A 6,574-nucleotide genomic window follows, 5' to 3' on the forward strand; every position below is an offset into this window, starting at 1 on the left:
GTTTGGTCCCACCATATGGCCATATCGTGCTCAAGCCCACTACTGCGTCAAAGTACCCCATTATCAGTGGGTCCTACACTATCCATGAAAAAGAGATGAATCCAGCCTAACCCTTGGAGATAATACTCCTTGCTGGGAAGGATGTGCAAATGCACTACAGGGGACTCCTCCTATATCCACTTGATGGTGGACACTGATTGAGTACAGGTGTGTGTGGGGGGGTGGGGAGGGTTGCTCAACCTCGATAGTCTGGTCAGACCGAATACATAATAAACAGGCAAAAAATTTGGGGGAGCATACCCATGTATTTCTAAAGCTGCTGCAGCTATGAACCAAAAGACATGTATATTAAAAAAGAATAGCGCGCAAATGCAAAAGAAATAACTACCAAATCTGAAGACAATCCATAAATAAAAATGGGGGTTTGGTCCCACCATATGGCCATATCGTGCTCAAGCCCACTACTGCGTCAAAGTACCCCATTATCAGTGGGTCCTACACTATCCATGAAAAAGAGATGAATCCAGCCTAACCCTTGGAGATAATACTCCTTGCTGGGAAGGATGTGCAAATGCACTACAGGGGACTCCTCCTATATCCACTTGATGGTGGACACTGATTGAGTACAGGTGTGTGTGGGGGGGTGGGGAGGGTTGCTCAACCTCGATAGTCTGATCAGACCGAATACATAATAAACAGGCAAAAAATTTGGGGGAGCATACCCATGTATTTCTAAAGCTGCTGCAGCTATGAACCAAAAGACATGTATATTAAAAAAGAATAGCGCGCAAATGCAAAAGAAATAACTACCAAATCTGAAGACAATCCATAAATAAAAATGGGGGTTTGGTCCCACCATATGGCCATATCGTGCTCAAGCCCACTACTGCGTCAAAGTACCCCATTATCAGTGGGTCCTACACTATCCATGAAAAAGAGATGAATCCAGCCTAACCCTTGGAGATAATACTCCTTGCTGGGAAGGATGTGCAAATGCACTACAGGGGACTCCTCCTATATCCACTTGATGGTGGACACTGATTGAGTACAGGTGTGTGTGGGGGGGTGGGGAGGGTTGCTCAACCTCGATAGTCTGATCAGACCGAATACATAATAAACAGGCAAAAAATTTGGGGGAGCATACCCATGTATTTCTAAAGCTGCTGCAGCTATGAACCAAAAGACATGTATATTAAAAAAGAATAGCGCGCAAATGCAAAAGAAATAACTACCAAATCTGAAGACAATCCATAAATAAAAATGGGGGTTTGGTCCCACCATATGGCCATATCGTGCTCAAGCCCACTACTGCGTCAAAGTACCCCATTATCAGTGGGTCCTACACTATCCATGAAAAAGAGATGAATCCAGCCTAACCCTTGGAGATAATACTCCTTGCTGGGAAGGATGTGCAAATGCACTACAGGGGACTCCTCCTATATCCACTTGATGGTGGACACTGATTGAGTACAGGTGTGTGTGGGGGGGTGGGGAGGGTTGCTCAACCTCGATAGTCTGGTCAGACCGAATACATAATAAACAGGCAAAAAATTTGGGGGAGCATACCCATGTATTTCTAAAGCTGCTGCAGCTATGAACCAAAAGACATGTATATTAAAAAAGAATAGCGCGCAAATGCAAAAGAAATAACTACCAAATCTGAAGACAATCCATAAATAAAAATGGGGGTTTGGTCCCACCATATGGCCATATCGTGCTCAAGCCCACTACTGCGTCAAAGTACCCCATTATCAGTGGGTCCTACACTATCCATGAAAAAGAGATGAATCCAGCCTAACCCTTGGAGATAATACTCCTTGCTGGGAAGGATGTGCAAATGCACTACAGGGGACTCCTCCTATATCCACTTGATGGTGGACACTGATTGAGTACAGGTGTGTGTGGGGGGGTGGGGAGGGTTGCTCAACCTCGATAGTCTGATCAGACCGAATACATAATAAACAGGCAAAAAATTTGGGGGAGCATACCCATGTATTTCTAAAGCTGCTGCAGCTATGAACCAAAAGACATGTATATTAAAAAAGAATAGCGCGCAAATGCAAAAGAAATAACTACCAAATCTGAAGACAATCCATAAATAAAAATGGGGGTTTGGTCCCACCATATGGCCATATCGTGCTCAAGCCCACTACTGCGTCAAAGTACCCCATTATCAGTGGGTCCTACACTATCCATGAAAAAGAGATGAATCCAGCCTAACCCTTGGAGATAATACTCCTTGCTGGGAAGGATGTGCAAATGCACTACAGGGGACTCCTCCTATATCCACTTGATGGTGGACACTGATTGAGTACAGGTGTGTGTGGGGGGGTGGGGAGGGTTGCTCAACCTCGATAGTCTGATCAGACCGAATACATAATAAACAGGCAAAAAATTTGGGGGAGCATACCCATGTATTTCTAAAGCTGCTGCAGCTATGAACCAAAAGACATGTATATTAAAAAAGAATAGCGCGCAAATGCAAAAGAAATAACTACCAAATCTGAAGACAATCCATAAATAAAAATGGGGGTTTGGTCCCACCATATGGCCATATCGTGCTCAAGCCCACTACTGCGTCAAAGTACCCCATTATCAGTGGGTCCTACACTATCCATGAAAAAGAGATGAATCCAGCCTAACCCTTGGAGATAATACTCCTTGCTGGGAAGGATGTGCAAATGCACTACAGGGGACTCCTCCTATATCCACTTGATGGTGGACACTGATTGAGTACAGGTGTGTGTGGGGGGGTGGGGAGGGTTGCTCAACCTCGATAGTCTGGTCAGACCGAATACATAATAAACAGGCAAAAAATTTGGGGGAGCATACCCATGTATTTCTAAAGCTGCTGCAGCTATGAACCAAAAGACATGTATATTAAAAAAGAATAGCGCGCAAATGCAAAAGAAATAACTACCAAATCTGAAGACAATCCATAAATAAAAATGGGGGTTTGGTCCCACCATATGGCCATATCGTGCTCAAGCCCACTACTGCGTCAAAGTACCCCATTATCAGTGGGTCCTACACTATCCATGAAAAAGAGATGAATCCAGCCTAACCCTTGGAGATAATACTCCTTGCTGGGAAGGATGTGCAAATGCACTACAGGGGACTCCTCCTATATCCACTTGATGGTGGACACTGATTGAGTACAGGTGTGTGTGGGGGGGTGGGGAGGGTTGCTCAACCTCGATAGTCTGGTCAGACCGAATACATAATAAACAGGCAAAAAATTTGCCTGTTTAAGTAATCTAACATGATAACGACCCCAAACACACCTCCAAGACAACCACTGCCTTGCTAAAGAAGCAAGCATGTCTCCAGACCTAAACCCTATTGAGCATCTGTGGGGTATCCTCAAACGGAAGGTAGAGGAACGCAAGGTCTATAACATCCATCAGCTCCGTTATGTCATCATGGAGGAGTGGAAGAGGACTGCAGTGGCAACCTGTGAAGTTCTGGTGAACTCCATGCCCAAGAGGATTAAGGTAGTGCTGGAAAATTATGATGGTCACAGAAAATATTGACATTTTTGGCCCAGTTTGGACATTTTCACTTAGGGGTGTACACACTTTTGTTGCCAGCGGTTTAGACAATAATGGCTGTGTGTTGAGTTATTTTAGGGGACAGCAAATTTACAATGTTATACAAGCTGTACACTCACTACTTTACATTGTAGCAAAGTGTCATTTCTTCAGTGTTGTCACATGAAAAGATATAATAAAATATTTACAAAAATGCGAGGGGTGTACTCACTTTTGTGAGATACTGTATATACAGTGTATATATATATATATATATATATATATATATATATATACACACTGTACATATATATATATATACACACAGTACATACAGTATATATATATATATATATATATATATATATATATATATATATAATATCTTCCTTTCTCCTCTTTTAAGTTAGACATGCAAGCTTAACTGAGCTTGTAAGCTTTGACATAAATAGAAGCCGGAGGACACATGGATTCTGCATGTACATCTAAATATTCTCTTAGCTTTAAGCTCGCCATACATGGAGGCATTTTTGTTTGAATGTTTGTACAGTAAATTAGGATAAATTGTTTGCCAGAACATTTGTTTTTGCTATAAAAGTTAAATACGTTTGTTCAAAGGCCCTTCTTTTTTTATAAACAATATATCTTTATTGAAGTTTATTAAAACAAAACATGGACTATAGCGAAGAGTACATTCATAAAAAGATAAATTAGAACTGGGAGGGTGTATCATGTATGTTCTGGAAAAATATGCAGTGGAAGTGTGTCAGTTCAAGACTCTTACCGGCCATCTTGTCCACAATCTTGAACAGTTCAGACCATATTTGTCTGACCCTGCCACACTCCCAGAATATATGTAAGAGTGTCCCAAGGTCTGGACAACCACGAAAACATAGAGGGGAGGTGTCTGGAAAGAATATATTTAATTGGACCGGCGTGTAGTACCACCTGGTGAATAGCTTAACTGCCGTCTCTCTAATAGAAAGGGATCTGGTGCATTTGCGCAAGTTTTACCACATTTGATTCCATTCACCAACCGAGTACACTGCATCAAGGTCCGTCTCCCACTTCAGCATATATGATAATTTAACATCTAAGTGTTGAGAGTTAAGATCTTTGTATATGATAGAGATGAGACCTCTGCCCCCGGGTGTTGTAGAGCAGATACACACGATCTGTGTTGCCGCTCACTGGACAATCGCTTTACACTGGGAAAAAAAATTTGTCCCCTTACCACAGGTTCTTAGTAGAGTTGAGGAAATAAGACATATGGAGTATTTACAACATGACCTTAAGTGGAACCCTTGGCTCACGTACAAAGCTTCACAAATTGATGCACCTCCAGTCAATCCCTAATACTATATGTTAGCATTAACCTTTACCTCAATATACCGTTTGTTCATTTCTGAGTCCTATTGACATTGATATACCTAAATATCTTGCCATTACTGATATTACTGTTGGTTTTTCTAAAAAGAAGAAGAGAACCTTTATTTTTTTATTTTTTTTGGATTTATATTTTCATATTTATATTACAAAACTATATATATGATGTATGTATGTTTTATTATGCATTGTATATTTTGTACAGAAACACTTTCAATATACGTTTTTAGACAAAAAAAGATAAATTAAAAAGCAATCAGAATAAAGCCTAGTACACATGGGCCAAATATCAGCCGGTATCGGCGAGTCCAACAGATACCGGCTGACATTCAGCCCATATGTACACCAGCCTGTCTAATAGAATCCGGCCTTCTGTCAAATGGGCATACTGGAAAACCAGCATCTGTTCAGCATCCAATTAGCGCTCACAGGCAATTGCTGCGAGCAGTGCACTGTGTGTTCTAGCGGGGGGTGGTCCCCCAGTCAGAAGACAATAGCTCAGCGGGGAAATTGTTGTACTAACATCAGATAGTTAGTACAGCGAGCTCCTCGGTTTATTTTTTTTTTTTTTCAGCCCGCTGGGTTGAAGGAAAAGAGACATAATGATGTGTACCAGGCATAACAGTTCTTCATAAAATAAGTTGAGGAAGAGAATACAAGTCGAACAGACAACATCATTTGATTGATAAAGGACTTTGTCTTCTTCACCAAGGAAGAGGGAGGGGATGAAATGAGGGGGGGGGGGCTAATAGAAAGGGGTGGACAGTAACAGGGTAAGTAAATTTTCAAAAGCAACTTAGATGAGTGCAAAAAAGGTGAGTACCTAGGTATCCACTCATACCAAAATAATGTATTAAAGCATTTATCAGAGTTTAATTGTGCAACTAGGATTGTGCAGCCATAATGACCAAAGTTTGCAGACGTTCGGTTTGTTAAGTTTTTAATGGATAGTAGTTTTTCCATTTCACATTGTTGATCTAAAGTGTCTATAGTGTCTTTAATACTAAGGACATCAGGGGACTTCCATTGCCTTGTGATGTTGAATTTGGCAGCAAAGAGAAGGTGAATGAGTACTACTTTCGTGTGTGGAGGAAAGTGATCAAGCCAAGATGAAAGATGGCAAGGGGTGGGTCAGGTTCTGTTTTGTGTTGAAGACCAGAAGACAAGATCAGTTTGTCCACACAGCCTGGAACACAGATTCGGACCAGTTGAAATCTTGGTGTGGCACTGGAATTCAGAGTCACACTATCTACACTGCATCTTAGTCTCTAACAGTTTATAATATGTCATGCCTTGGAGGCCTAACCTGGCTCTAGTCTATACTGGTTATGGCCCCTTGTAGTCCTGTGGAACAGGGTGACAAATCAAATCAGGAGCATGATTAGGAGACAGGGATGTAATCTGGGCATCCTAAAACAGTAAGTACCTGACCTGATCATGGCAGGATCACCAGCTATTACTTTCATGAAAGTTGTAAATTTATAAGATATCTAAACTCAAGAACCAAAATATTATATATTGAAGATTGCCAGTCCATAGATGTGGTGGCATTAAAAAAGTAAAAAAAAATATCAGTTTATCCTGCAGAAATGTAGTGCCCTTGTAATTTCCTATGAGCTGAGCTGAAAGCACTGAAAAATGTAATCTTTCTTCTGTAA

This window comes from Pelophylax lessonae (genome assembly GCF_965119305.1).
Source record: "Pelophylax lessonae genome assembly, chromosome: 4".
Taxonomy (NCBI): domain Eukaryota; kingdom Metazoa; phylum Chordata; class Amphibia; order Anura; family Ranidae; genus Pelophylax; species Pelophylax lessonae.